The sequence below is a fragment of the Podarcis bocagei genome (genome assembly GCF_964188305.1).
Source record: "Podarcis bocagei genome assembly, chromosome: 12".
Taxonomy (NCBI): Eukaryota; Metazoa; Chordata; class Lepidosauria; order Squamata; family Lacertidae; genus Podarcis; species Podarcis bocagei.
Genome location: NC_138137.1, coordinates 27,019,494 through 27,035,488, shown reverse-complemented (window position 1 = coordinate 27,035,488; position 15,995 = coordinate 27,019,494). Strand labels below are relative to the sequence as shown.

Here is a 15,995-nt window from a genome sequence, read left to right as displayed (position 1 = left end):
CTTCCCCTTCTATTTGCCATGGACTAGTAGATACAGAAGGCTGAGGCAATACTTCTGCACCAGGGTTAAAGTATTAGGATTGGGTCATGGGACTGTATGTATCTTTCTCCCAGCCACTGACCTTTCAAGTACAAATTATCCTCTTTTCCGATTGCCTTGTCCATTGCTGCTTGGTATGACTGCAGACCAAGGTTAATGCCAACAAGGGTTTCCCCTAACCAGGATTTGAAGCAAGGATGGAGCTTGTTACAAATTTAGTATGAGCAGTTTGATACTGTGTCAGCCATTAGAGCCTGCTTTGTCACTTCTTAGTATTTTATTAGCATAAATATATTTAGAAGCCATCCTAGGTCTCTCATGTTTTCCTCTTATCATCAAGGTTTCCACTTAATCCATCAAGTTCCACTGGTTTCAAAAGGACTTAAATGTAACTTTCTCTGAATAACGTCCTATGTGTACAGTGGTGGCATTTTTTAAAGTCATGAATTGACCAAATGAACTCATTACTTGAAACAGAAGAGCCACAATCCACAAACTGTTTATTTCATCCTCCATTTACGATATCATTCCTGTGCTTCCTGAATAATTCTTGCATCAGCAGAACTTGTTCTGCCCAAAACAAATAAATATGTGATATGCCTTACTTCGATTGCTTTCCTCAGAACATAGGGTCTCGGCATCTTTGTCAAGCAGGTCCAGATATTTTATTTTAGTCCGTGGCATAGAATCATAGAATTGTAGAGTTGGAAGAGACTGTGAAGGTCATTGAGTCCAATCCCCTGCAAAGCAGGAATCTTTTGACCAATTTGTGGCTCAAACCCACAACCTGAGATTAAGAGTCTCATGCTCTACCATCTGAGCTATCCCAGGCCACATTCTGTCTACATACAGTATTATTATGCAACAATGCAGGAATCAAACTAATGCCAACATAATCCAGTGCCATTGTGGGGGAATATGAAAAACATGTCTAGGGTGTTCTCTTTTCTATTTTGAGAGTTAAGACAGTGGGCTGGATTCAACTAAATGAAATGAGGCTGCATTTTAATGTTGTATTTTAATCTTGATTTTAAGTTGTATTTTAATCATTTTTTTTTATACCTGGTGTTAGCAGCCCTGAGCCCAGTCTTGGCTGGGGAATGTTGGGATATTTCCGTTCCACCTTAAAAGGGAGCAGGCTTTGGGAGTCACAGAGTCTGCACATGTCCTGTTCACAGGATGTTTATGTTCTGCTATTCCTTTCGATTTCAGTCAGTGGGGTATAAATTATTATTATTATTATTATTATTATTATTATTATTATTATTATTATTAGCAGCAGAAGCCAGCACAAGGAATTCCATTAGCGCAGTGGGGATTCCTCCCTCACCTCTCCTTGCCTGCCCCCTAAACCCCAAAATAACCTCTGTGGGGGCAGAAGAACCCCAGAACAGTGTGCAGTGGGAGGGCGACAGGAAATGGTTCTGTCAATTATATTTGTGCTGACAGAAGGTTTGTAACAGCACAACACTGAATTTCTCCCCCCAAAATTATCTGTGAATTGCCAAGGAGTTCTCCCAATTAAAGGCTGAAATTTACAGGCCACAGATAAGGAGGCATGACATACTTTATTCCACTGCAGCCGCCACCAGCCTAATGCCTTCTAGGCTGGGGCTGATGGGAATTGTAGTTTAAAACACCTGCAGGACACCCCAACCTTGGGGAAAGCTTCTTTACTGGGTTCCTTATTTTGCAGGAAAATACTCACCCATTTGAAGCAGAAATGTATCTAGAACCCATCTCTTGGGAAAGTTAAGGTCAAGTCATATGCATAGTTTGCAAAGATTCCTTTTCCAACTGCTTCACTGCCACCAAAGAGAAGTAGAAACCTTTTTCCTCAGCTTCTGTGAATGAGCACACTTAGGTAAGGATCATCCACAGGAATTCTTGCAGGGATTCCTTCCTCCTGTTTAATTGCCTGCTTTATAACAATTTGATCTGATTCTGGACTAGCACTGTCGCAAAGGGAGGCTTTCCAATCGCCCTATTTGGAAACCCCCAGAAGTGTGATCAAATATATTTATGATGCCCTTTGGCTACGTGTTTGATTTTCATGACCAAAAAAACCCAAACAAACAGAAAGAAGAAAAAGCTTCTGGCTCTTTAAAGGTTTCTCTTTAGCTATTATTGCTGGCCTGCAGCCACACATTCTCTTATGTAGAGGATCAAAGACGCCATTAGTGTGAGAGTTGGTCGATACAATGTAAGCTCTACTTACATTGCTCACAACATTCCTGCTTTTAAAAGGGTCACATACAAGGGATAGATGTCTTATTCCTGAACAAAATGTATAACAATTTTACATTCCCCAGCATTCTTGAGTTGTGTGATTTGTGCCTATTTAGAGTTTTGGTTTAATTTGTTTTCTTATGTCTTAAGATGACTCAAGCCACTTTAAAACCCAACACAAAGAACTGTTAGAATATGAAATACAGAGACTTGTTTATTATATTTCAATCCAATTTTTCAGACAATTGCCTCCCAAAGTGGCTCATAGCAGTCTCCCTCTCTCTTTTTTTAATGACAGACAAGCCCCACCATTGGGCTTGTGAACTTTAAAAGACCAGACACATGTGGGAAGGAGAACAGAAGAGAAAGGGAAGGGAGGTCTCACAGGCCAAGGCTAATTGGTAAGTATATGTGGGCATTTACATCTTGTTCAGAGGCGGCTGGTGTTCTAACTTGAATAGGGGCTGGTGGCACCTGCTCCTGTGGCAGATGGATGTGGGGAGGGGGGGGAGAACATCCTTTCCCCTTATTTCTACAGGCAACTGGCACCTGGAGCTGAATGTTCTTTCTAGCAGGGAGGGAGAAGCAACACTGAAAGACATGAATAGATCAATTGAACTACCTAGTTCAATAATGTCTACATCAACTGGCAGTAGCTCTCCTGAGCTTGCTATCTATCATCTATCTATCTATCATCTATCTATCTATCATCTATCTATCTATCATCTATCAACTGCTTGCTTACAATCGTCTCTAAGCAGTGTACGAGGAATGTGATATAGCACAATTAAAATAAAAATGGGCAAAAAATTCAAAGGCAGGAAAAATAAAACCTTCAGTAGATGCTGGAAGTTCAACAAATTTGGGGCCTGTCTGGCCTCAGCTAGATGGGAGTTCGATAAAATTGGGCCAACAGCTCCCAGTGACTATGGGCTGTGCATCTGAGTCATGGGCAACCATCAATAGCGACTCTGCAGAAGATCTCAGTGACTGGGCAGGGAAGTAAGGGTTCTTGAGATATACTGTAGATATGTAGACAAGTTGTTGAGGGCTTTAGGCAAGAGTCTTTCACAGCAACATCTGGAGATGCAGGGGATTGGAGCTGCACTTTCTCTGGCCGATCGATGGGGCCAGGCCGATCTCCCACTTGCCATTAAGTCCTTCCTGGGAAGAAGTGGAGGAAAGCCTCCAAATTGCCCTTGGCCCTGACCAACAGCAGAAACTACAGCGTTCTGCCCTTCAGCTCAGTAGTTCCATGGCAACTGGAAGTTGGAGACAAGTGCACTTTCTGGCAGGGCAGGAGGGAAGTAAACGACCTGCAGCTCCTGATGGAGCAGAGCAGCTTGGTCTTCCACTTGCCTTGATGTTCTTCCTGGGAGGCAGCAGCTGCGACCTCTCAGTGGCCCTTGGTCCCCTGGCCAGTGACAGAAGCTAAAGCTGGCTTCTCTTCTGCTCTCCAGGCCTAGAGTAACTGTAATAAATCACTGAAGAAGAAAAAAATGGTATGAAAAGGAAGGTTCAAGCATAAGATAATTTGAATAGCACCAGACTTGAGGAGTGACTGTACTTCAGCTGTGGAGCTCATGCTTTGCATGCAGAATGTCCCAGGTTCCATCTCTCAAATTTCTAGCTCAAAGGAGCTGGTGTTATGGAAGACCCCAGAGTAGGTGCCAGTCACAGTGGAAAAGAGAGAGCTAGATGGACTAATAGTCTGACTCTGACCCAGCAGGAAGGCAGATTTTTGTGTTGCCCAAGTACAAGTGTTTTGTTACTAGGGATGTTGGAAAATTCAGATGAAAACAGATGTTGCTGGTGCTCACTTATTTTTTCTGTATCCGAAACAGAAATCAACTGAGCAGATATGGTCGGCATTTGCTACTGTTGCACACAATACATATGGCTGTTGATAGGTAACCAAGGATATCCGCATCTTTACCAGCTGGGGTCACACCATGGTGTTGAAAGCAGGGGGTAGAGAGGGCAGCACCATGCAGCTTCATGGCTACTGATTGACCTCCTCACCTTCATTCCATTCTGGTATGCAGCAGTGATGCAAGCGACTGAAGCTCAGAGGAGTGCTGCTGCCCCACCTCACCAACCGCTCCTGTTGTCTGTTCTAACTTCTTAAGAACTGTAGCAGTCAAGCTAATTGGCTCTGCAATTTCCAGGATCATCCTTGTCAGTTAAAAAAAGGAGAAACAACAATCTTTTGAACCGACACAAGTACGATAGCTAATGTTTTGACGTACGCTGAGCAAACTCCTGCAGGGTCCTTGTGTGAATGACATTAGGCTTCATTGATGTGAATTCACTAAGATTGTCTATGTATTGTCTGGCATCCCCGTTTGCTATCCCATTAGAGAAGGGGTGCCCAAACTTTTTTCAAAGAGGGCCATATTTGATGAAGTGAACATGCATGAGGGCCAACCAAAATTGTTGACCTTTTTTAGGATTTAAGTTGTTGAGCTTTTTTATGATTTTACCCCAAAGTTATTGGCTTTTTTTTTTAGGGTCTGGATTAAACCAACCGGTGGACCGCATATTAAGCCCCCAAAACGGGCTTTGGACATGCCTGCATTAGAGACACTAAATATATTATAGCCTCCATTCTTTAAAAGGGTTGAAGCAAAGTAATTCAGTCTTCTTTCCCCTCTCTTGAAGCTGTTGGATAACCCACACTGGTTCCAAAGCCAATGACAACACAAAGCAATGAACAAATGTCCAGGTAAAACAGATTTGCCAGAAGCACATGTAACAAATACTTCTTGCCACCTGCTCTGTGAAACCTGATCTTAAGTTAATGTCATTGCCACCCCTGCCAGCTAGCCAGATGGCACCTGTGCTTGTAGTCAATGGCAGTCTTCCACTACAAGACGGATTGTTATCTGGCCTAGCTAGATCCTTGAAGTTGTCTTGGCCTTTGCTTCTGCATCTTCAGGACCAAAACTGAATGCTCAGTTAGAATGATGAAAGCAGAGTTATCTAAATTCCACTTGGAGATTTAAACTGGATGCCAGTCTTCTAATTCCTGGACCCAGCTTTCTGTGTTCAGGAGATTGCCTGGGAGATGAGCCATTAAGAGAACAAAGGGAAGGTAATGAGTTATTAAGAAAGACAAGGGGCGAGGGCTCTGTGCCAGACAGCAACTGAGTGGAACCCCTCCTCCAGCTCTGAGATAGTTAGAAAAACAAAATCCAGAGTTGAGAGTTGGCTGAGATGTGACTTAGAGAAAAGAAGGGTGCTGATTGGTAAAAGCAGCAAGCTGGAGAGAGGGTCAGAGCATGATGTTTCATTTCTCTTTGAATCCTAGGCTACAGTTATGGGAGAAGCAGGACCCTATTGGGGTGTTAATGCTGTGAACCCCACCATCACCAACTCAAGTTGTATATATGTGTAAATACCATATTTTTCGCCCTATAGGACGCACTTTTTCCCCTCCAAAAATGAAGGGAAAATGTGTGTGCGTCCTATGGGGTGAATGCAGGCTTTCGCTGAAGCCTGGAGAGCGAGAGGGGTCGGTGCACACCGACCCCTCTTGATCTCCAGGCTTCGCGCAGCTCTCCGCAAGGCACGGGAGCCCGGCGCCAGGCTCCCACGACTTGCGGAGAGTTGCCTGTTCTGGGGGCTGGGGTTGGGGGAAGCTCGGGCTTCCCCCACCCCAGCCCCGTGCCTGGGGGCAAAATAAAAAAAAATTCCTTTATTTCCCCCCAAAAAAACTAGGTGCGCCTTATGGGACGGTGCGTCCTATAGGGCGAAAAATACGGTAATCCACGTATCATAGAGATACCACCATCTCCATTGCACTTCAGTTCCAAAATATTACTAGGTTAGTGCCTGGAACCCCTGGAATCTTGCCTCGCTTGGAGACTGGGGATGGTGTGCAACAACATATCAACAGCATAAACAGTAAGAATGATTTTAGCATGAATAGATAATATAACATGCTGTCATTATCATTTTCTTTTATAAATTTAACTCGGCTAATTTATATGTATCAACTTGATGCCTGCAATTGTATCTTCAATCAAAACCACTCTGTGCAATCCTATGCATGTCTACTCAAAAGTACGTCCCATTTAGTTCAATGGGACCCTAACTCTGAATAATAGTTTTAATTTATAATCCCACATTTCTTGATATTCTTTCACACAGCTGCTCCTTTAGATCTACAGACGTATTTTAAACAAGCATCAGACTTCTGCTGGCATTAGAATGGAGATGTGCCATAAAAGCAAAAAGGAAGTAGAATGAATAAAACAAGGTCTAAAATTCTGGTCTCTCTCTCTTTTTTTTGTCCTTGCTGAATTCATAAAAGTGAATTGCTTTCTCATTTTCCAGCTTTTTATTTAATATCAAGAAATCCTTGGGGGTGGGGGATTACTATAGGTTTCATATAAATAAACCTGGCAGCTGAGGAAAAGAATATCACATGGTAATCCCCAGTTCTGCTATTAACACTTTGCCAAAATATGTGGCTGATGGCTGTTCTGGTATTAAAGAGATTACACTTTGGCCTCAGCTATACAATAACAATCTTTCGATACATCCTGGGGGATAATTGGATGGGATTTTGTTGTTCACTTTCAAAACTGGAGTGTGCATCTTTAATACCTACTGAAAACCTTGATGACAAATATTGACACTTGGCTGTGCTTTAATGCTGTCAGATTTTTTAATTTCAGAAAGTGTAAACATGGCCAGGTTCTGAAGGTCTTGAACCAAGGATACAGAATAATTTTCAAAGGCATGGATAATATCACGGCGCCTTCCCACTCCACATAAAACCTGGGGACTTGACGTGAACAAACCTCTCCATAGTCTATTTCATGCATACCAATTCCACCAAACATCTCTCCCAATTATTTGGGAATGTACATGCTTGCTACGCCACGTTTTGCATACAAGGTAAAAAAATAAATAAATCATTTTATGGCTGCTAACCATTTCACCTGTATTTAGTTCCACTGACATGGAAAACACTGCAGCCAATTGTCCCTATTACAGCCCCTGTGTATCTCTCCCCAGTGCACTTGCATAAGGGGGGGAGAGAGATGTGAGCATGGAGTGTACTTAACTGCCAGCCTCAATGGCTCTGTAATGTAGCTTCAGCATGGCATAAATTAAGCTGTCATTTTTTTGGCAGCGAGTGCAGAGAGGCGATTTTCCTGTACTGTAACATTTGAAACAACAATTTTCTGGCTCCAGAACTAACTGACAGATCTGTGTGATACATGCTTGATGTGGGTACTTCCAAGTGGCTACAGCTGGAAACAGCCTTCAGGGGAAGCTATTGTCTTTATGAGGAAATCAGGCTGGCGGAAGCGTTTCCTCGCTTCTCAAGCAGCCTGCCAGTCACATCACAGAAGAAGAAGAAGAAGAAGAAGAAGAAGAAGAAGAAGAAGAAGAAGATCGACCCCGTGCTTCCACTGTATTAGGTTTTGCCAAGATACATGCAAAACCAGCTTTCCTGTATGCAAAACGCTGTTTGCAATCATGGCTCCATATCCATTAGCAAGATTGCTCGTGGAGAGAGACGGCCAATAAGTTTTATTGGCGTGTGTAATGAGATGAGAGGCTGAGTGATGGCCAGGCTTTAGAGGTGTTCTTGGAAGTCTTGGCAGTCTTCAGCCTCACAGGGGAGGGAAGGAAACCGCCCTTTCAGGTGTGTCATTAATGAATTACTGAATGTACAATGGCAGGAGCTTTGGTGGAAAATCCGCACTCCTTCCAACCAGAAGGGAGAGAAACGCAGAAAGTCCATTCCCCCCACACACACCAAAGAAAAGCAGGGAGATAATTAATAAGGAATAAAGAAGCCAATTCTTCCCTGTCAGTAATGTAGGCCAGGGGTAGCTTGTGGGAATGTTCTGGGGTGCAGGAGAGGATATATTGACTAATTATATCCTTATCCAACTTGTGCTAACAAGTTCCCAAAATATCAGCAGAGTTTATAGACATTCCCCTTTAAGTTCGCAACAGTAACGTGTGCACAGGTTCGCTAGAACCTCTATAATAATTACTCTGGTAATTTCCCCTTTATTCCCTCTTAAAATACAAGACACAACACAGTCTTTATAAAAGTATAAAAGAGTTTACTCACAATCTGTTCACAACATGATCCCAGAAGGCAGACAGGCTTAAAAAGGTTACATATATTTAGAATCTATCTTGTTGCAAGATAGACCTTATCTCCTCTCTTGGCTGAGAGCCAAGAGGGCATCTTTAGATGCTTCCTCATCGAAGGAAAATGGCAGAGAGAGAGAGATGGCTGCCTGCCCTGTGCTTTTGTCATTACCTGCACAGGTGAGGCCACACCCACCTCTGGTCACATGCGGAGGAAGTCCGTCCCCAGGAAGTTTACCTGCTTGCTGGGCATACATCCCTCCCCATGTTCTAACATGTACACTCTAGGAATGTTGTCATTGACTGCTCCTGTGTTTACATCCCACATAGCTAACATCATACCTTTCAGGTCTTTTGGACTACAACTTCTAAGAACATAGGAAGAACCTGCTGGACCAGTCTAGCATCATGCTCCCCTAGTGGGCAAGCAGATGTCCCAGTAGGAAATTGGCAAGCAGGACAAGGGCCACTCTTCCCTTCTGTGGCCTCCAGCAACTGGCACTCGGGGGCACAGCCACCTCAGACTGTGAAGGCAGATCCATGCACTCTGTGGTTGGACAGTGTTCCATAATGGCCAATGACTCTGGTGTAAGAAATCTCCCTTGCTACCTCTGTGCAGATAACTTGTTTTTAAAAGAAATGCCACCAACCCCAAGCTATTGTTGCTACAAGGCCTCTCCACATGGATCGTCCCCTCCACTCTTTCTTCTCCTTTCCCATTTTGGTTCTGCAGCCAAGAGGGGCCAGGGTTGGGCTTGTAGAACATAGGAGCCAACTCTTAGGGGCCGGGGTCCCTCCAGACCCCCAATAAAATATTTGAGGGGGCTGGGCCCTCCCAATGTTGATAGGCATTGACATTCAAATGGTGTGCATTTCCCACATCATGTGAGGAGGGGGGGACTTACCTGGCACACCAATATTTCATTCAAGTTGGCACCCCTGCACACAGCTGAAACAGACAATGTTTTAAACATACAACCCTAAGATGCTGTGCAAATCTCTGCTTTTGGAACCGTGTGTGGTGTGGCGTGGTGTGGTGTGGTGTGTGTACACTGTCATATGGTATATGCTGTTAATTATATCTGGGAGATTCTGACACCTATCAACATGGATTTGATTAACTATTCTATTAGCTGAATGCTGTATACAAGAGAGGAGCAATTTGCTCTTATCCCATCTTTTCACAACTGAATAAAATGGTAAGATGTTTTCAAGAATAACTAATTTGTATGAATTAGCTTGCTTGGTGTTGCCCACTACTCCACACAAACCTCAGGATCGCATAGATAAATAGAAAATTCAGTTTTGCACTGTGATTATTGACAGAGAATATTACTCCAATTTGTTTAATGTTATAGTATCATTCTCTTGACTTTATATCTTCATATTTTGGCAATGGAATATAATTTTACTAAACTTAGGTGGAATTTCCACAGTTCCCCCGAATGGCTCCCTTGGGAATTTCTATTAGCAGACTCTGCTACATTCAGAGTATTGTAGTCTCATGTGCTTGCTGTTGGTTCTAAGAGTTCAGGTCATAGTACTCTAATTTGAAGTTGCTCCATTGATGTCTAGTTCATGCTAGCATTGATTTTTAAGACCTTACCATTAACTTTTAAGACCCATGTTGACTAGGATATGTAATCAATCTGGGAGTATCAGAATTGTTGGGGAAGATCTCTACCAGCTAGAATGCTGAAATTTAGGACAAATATAGTACTATCTATCATCTATCTATCTATCTATCTATCATCTTCTGAAAAACCAAGCTGTCAAAACTCAGGACATGAGCTTTACCACTTTCCACTATGGCAAAAGACAAGCCAATCCACATACAAAACAGAATAGTGGGTCATAGGTGTTTTGTTGTGGTTGAGATTTGGGATACGTTTAATCAATATGTTGATTCAGCACAGTCTCGGGACCAGTTGAGAGATGTGGAAATATCACAGGTAATCAAATTCCCTACTCATGAACATTCTTAAGCCTCATTTAAAGCACTATTATACCACTTTAACAGTCACGGCTTCCCGGGAACTGTAATTTGTGTTAAGGGTGCTAAGCATTGTTTGGAGACCCCTATTCCCCTCAAAGAGTTACAAGTCCTACAGTGGTTTAACAATTAAGACAAATCCAGATAGTTAAAAGACAGTTTTATAAAACAATCCACCACCCCATGTTTCCCCAGGCTGTTATGAACCCACCATGGCTTAATATACTGTATGTTGGTTCCTCTAGTTATTCAACCATTTAAAACTTAAGCCCTATTTGTGCTATATCTTCTACAGCATTGGAGACAACATTGTTGATCATATCCCCTCTAAAAATAACAATTTGAGAGTATTAGGATTCCATCAGTGCCGTCCTATATACCCACAGTTTTTTGGCAAGATAATGATCAATATTATAAAGATTGATGCTTATTTTGTAAGAATCCCTGAAGTCTTAAGCTATCAACCTATGTTTGTAAAGTCCAATTTTTAGAACGCATTATTTCAGTAAGAACTGAGTTAATTCAAGTGTTCTACCATTTTCCTAAACGGCTTCATACCTGATTGAAATGAGGGTTTTTCACCAAGACTTGCCTTACTATTCAATGGAATTGATATTTCCATTGTTTTTCCTGGTCTCTCTAGATTGCCACAGACATGTCATAAACCATGCTTGTAGCTCTTATGACTGTCATTTTGCCATTGTCTGATCAACACTGCTGAGTTTTAGTATTACTCTGTTTTGTCAATGTTAATGCAGTGGCAAATGATAAAGATGCATTTTGGTGGGAACACTGGTAGCCTTTAATAACGAACAATTTGTGCACCTCAAATTGCTGGTATACATGAGCAGGTTTAGTCAACCCCTGAAGAGAACCTGCACCTTCTCATTAGAGGGCAATGGTAGCAAGAAAGCAATTCAAAAAAGCCATAGGGTTGGCAGTTGTGCATATTTTGTGCTATGAGTAAATAACTTCAATTGATTTAATCATAAGAGAATAACAGGAAAACTACATTGATTTCCAAATCCCTGGTGTGAACATCAGAATATATTGACCAAGCTCCATGCAATAAGTTTGTATGAATTGAAGAAATATCAATATTTGATCATTAGTCCAACAAAAAGATGACAATTTAAGCTCTTCTCAAAACTGAATAGTGTTATATGGTACTATTTTATGAGTAGTACATGATCATACTTTATAGCCTTCATTAGGTTAAAAAGAATAAAAGCCATAAATTTGGTTGAATGGCTGTCTTGTTAATTGTGACATGCCTTTCACAAAACAATTTGACACCAATAATAATAGACCAGGTCGAGTTTTTTTATTTAATTTAGAAAACTCAGTTGTATTTTCAGGACAGGGTGTTACTGCCCTCGGTATTTAGTCCAGCTTGAGAAGTGGTAAATACAGAACAATGTATTTTAAAGTTAATTAATTGTTTTGTCCTAAGACATGAAATACTTTCTTTTCCAGGGGAAGCTAAATCACAGAATCCTTATAAAAAAAACCCCACAATTCCTAGTGTATGCCAACTTTAAAAGAACAGTCGTAAATAATTTCAAGGAACAGCCATAAGTAACCTCATTATTTCATCTGTTCTATTCTTACTGCAAAACTGATATTAAGACCATCATTATATTTGCTGCTGTTAAGTATGGTTTAAAAATGAGGATCAACAAACTTTTCCCATAATATGATCATACCTTAATAAGGCACTAATGAGCCACATTCCCTCCCATTCACTATCATATAACAATCTTGTGGCACCTACACCAATTGCTTACTTGTGTGCAAAGTAATAGCTGGAAAGTATTTAATGTATTTTTAGAGGGAATCTAATGCAATTTAGCAGCTGGAAACCAGAGGAAAAGCCAGAATCATGTGACCAAATAGCTCTTTGCAGACCACAGTCTGAGAACTGATTATTCTAAAACCCAACTACATACAGAGAGATTTCGTCCTATGCTTCATGGGTATGCATCAAAATTATAGAGTTTGCTCTAGGTAGATTAAGCAGCAAGATATGCATATTATATTGCCTGGGGCAACTGCAGTACAAAGATCATCAGAACACTTTCATTGATTTCTATGACGTTTTCCAAGGGCGCACCAATATGAAGATTCAGGCAAACAAAGCGAGACCTGCATTTTGGAGGAGTATACTATGTCTTAGTTGTAGCAGTCCAATGGCAAATATCTGCTAGTTAAATAACAACTAGCTGTCAATCAAAAAGAAAGCTATGAAAAAGCACGTGGATACATTTAGCTTTTTAATATTAATATTTAATATTTAATATTTCAATATTTTGGCCATCTTCCATAAAACTGTAGACTGGTTCTGTGTAACTGTAGACTGGTTCTGTGTGCCCAAAAGGACATTGGACTTTTGCTTTTCAAAAAGAAACCTGCATAGCAGGTCTTTTTTGAAACTTGAGGATGGACATAATTCTCAGAGATCTGCAGTCTTCCAGTTAGTCTTCCTTGAACCTTACCCATTGTGACTTGTGAAATTTGCCACTCTTGAGCAGACTATTTTAACTGATGCGATGATGATGACCATAGCAGGAGGAATGCTTTCAAAAAAAAATCTAAAGGTACGTGAGATCCTTTCAAATCATTAAAAAATACATCTGGATGAATGATCTGAACAATTACAGTCCAGTTTCGAATCTGCCATTTTGAGGGCAAGATAGTCTATCAATCACGGAATGGACAGCTCCTTTTACACTGGGTTTTCGGGACCCATATATGTCAATTTAAAGTAGAGATGGGGACTGAAAGCGTTTTGCTTGCCCTAGTCAACAATTTTCATCTAGAACTGGGCAGAATATAACTCTGCTCATTCTGCTGGGCTTCTCAGGCATACTAAGGAAGACCCATAACTCAGGAGAGATCCCAGGCTCAATCTCCCAGCATGCTCAGGTTGGGCAGCAGATGAGCCCAGCCTGAAAACCTGGAAAGCCAGTGCCAGACAATGTTTTCTTTGTTCCTAAATACTGGGTAGACCTTCAGCTGCTGGGCCAACACCAGTGGGAAGCAATGGACAACCACTTCCCTATCCTTTAGCATTTGATCTGTCAAGTTTTACAAACTTCCTGCTTGTATTTGCTGTTTTGTAATGCCTATGTGCAGCTAGAAGAAGAAGAGTTTGGACTTGATATCCCACTTTATCACTACCCAAAGGAGTCTCAAAGCGGCTAACATTCTCCTTTCCCTTCCTCCCCCACAACAAACTGTGAGGTGAGTGAGGCTGAGAGACTTCAAAGAAGTGAAGGTCACCCAGCAGCTGCATGTGGAGGAGCAGGGAAGCGAACCCGGTTCACCAGATTACGAGTCTACTACTCTTAATCACTACACCACACTAAGGTAAACTGATAGTTTGGACTACAGTGTGATCAATAACTGATGGCACTCTTTCCACTCTTTCCCCTCTTCTTTATCCCATCAAGAATCAGGGGTTCAGTATCAAAACTGGGCTTGAAATCTAATTATGGACAGATAAGGGCTAGGAAGGTTGTACAGTGGTACCTCTGGTTACGAACTTAATTCGTTCCGGAGGTCCGTTCTTAACCTGAAACTGTTCTTAACCTGAGGGACCACTTTAGCTCATGGGGCCTCCCGCTGCCACCACACCGCTGACACGCAATTTCTGTTCTCATCCTGAGAACAGTGTAAATTCTTAACCCAATGTACTACCGGTACTTCCGGGTTAGTGGAGTCTGTAACCTGAAGTGTTTGTAACCCAAGGTGTCTGTAACCTGAGGTAGCACTGTTTTTAATTCAGACGCTAGAGAGGCTATGATTGTGGCGAGCCAACCTTGAACTGAAGCAATGTCAGCTTTACCGGCCTCAGGTGGAATTACATTCCCCCTAAATGGCAAGGTGTGTAACTTGGGGGGCAAGCTGTGTAACTTGCCAGACATGCTTTTCAGGGGTTAGCCATTAAATATTTGATTTCATCATAACTTCTCCCTCAGCAGCTTGGGGACATTTGGCTGAAACTTTGCGGGTAAATGTCTCTGAAGATGGTACTGTAGTCCCACAACATCTGGGGAGCCAAGACTGAGGAAGGTTGCTGTAGCTTGTCTATATGTGGTTTTGCTCTGGGTCTCTTCCCTCTCACCTTGCGAGGTTCGGATTCAAAGCAAATTTAAATCCTTCTCTTCCATCACAGAAGCTGGGCTGCATATAATTTTGGTCCCTCAGCAATTGAGATTTGTGGGCCAGCTTAGCTAAGCAGTATCACAAGCTTCACTACCACAAGCAAAATATAATATACATAAATGTGCTAAAATGCAGATAGTGATGGAAGTAGGGGAGGTGATGGTGAGGCAGTGATGTGAGGTGAACAGCCATAGAGAGGCAGGAGGAAGTGTGTATGTTGCTGCTGTTGTTGTTATGTAAATTCATTAAAACCAAGGGTGGATGGGGGATACATTTTAAACACTCCCTGTTTTAAAAGGCTATAGATCATTAACAGCCAAAGCCCTGGTTGAAGAAGAATGTTTTTGCCTGGTGCCTAAATACACACACACACACACACACACCCCACACCACATTAGTAAAGGATCACAGTAGCTAATATTACTAAAGAATTAGAGGTAGTGCCATATTTCACCAATACAGTTGAACAACTACGTTTCCCAACTCCTGATTCATTACTGGAGCTGGAACTTGGATGATAAAAAGACTGCTTCTTTTTACTCTCACTGAAAACTTCCCCAGTGGTCATAGTGAGTATGTCAAAGATTAAAAGATAGCTGTACCTAAGCCATACAAGTGATATAGAGACATACCATTATCTGCTCATAGGGAAGAGTGCCACCTACTGAATGACAAGGACAATTTTTAGGCAATTCATTTCCAAATGTAGGAGCCTTCCCTGAAACTGTATTATCAACATTCCACATGGCACTAATGTGTGCAGAATATCCTGAGATTTTATAGAGAACCATGCCCTTCAAATCAGCAGGCTGGTGGAGACTGATTTTCAACTGGTATCCGAAATTTAATCTGTGTTCTGATCCACATGCAGCCAAGTCCACTTATTGTTATTGTTTATTATGTAATGTATATTTGATCTCTCAGAATGCTTTAAACTGCCTCTCTACAGAAACAGTTGTGGAAATGGAGATTGATTGAGCAGGTGGCAGACATGAATTTACGTTTTTTTAAACAAATCTGTATACTTGGAAGTGCCAAACAGCTATCATATATTTAGCTAAATAACAGCCTATAAAGAATCTTTTTTTTATTAAAAAAAATCTGACACTAATTTCCAGATTTGTTACAGTTTTAGGACCCTCGTAAACCTGTACTAGGTTTAACAGAAATATGATCTGCTTTGCTGCAGCATATTTTATTTTCCAGCGTTAAAGTAGTACAGACCAAATAAGCGGTATATGGTAAGATTCCGAACATTTTTGCCTTCATTCTAGATGAATTATTTGTTCAATAACAACATTTCACTAATACATTTCATACCACTTTTACCCTCAGTTTGCCCATCACTCTGTAATCATTTGGATTATAGCTGCAGAATGCACTGACGTTATTTCAGAGGCAATATATGTTTGTCCCCTTAGGGACAAAAAAAGGAGCTTTCCTG

The 15,995-nt window shown here is 41.5% G+C and overlaps 1 long non-coding RNA gene across 1 annotated transcript in view; it reads right to left on the bottom strand.

The window, feature by feature from the left end:
• Positions 1 to 4,297: 4,297 nt before the first annotated feature.
• LOC308570332 overlaps positions 4,298 to 15,995 on the bottom strand; it is a 56,422-nt gene continuing 44,724 nt past the window's right edge. Inside the window, exon 3 of the long non-coding RNA XR_014001134.1 lies at positions 4,298 to 4,443. This is a non-coding gene — a long non-coding RNA (uncharacterized lncRNA). The remainder of the gene's footprint in view (positions 4,444 to 15,995) is intronic.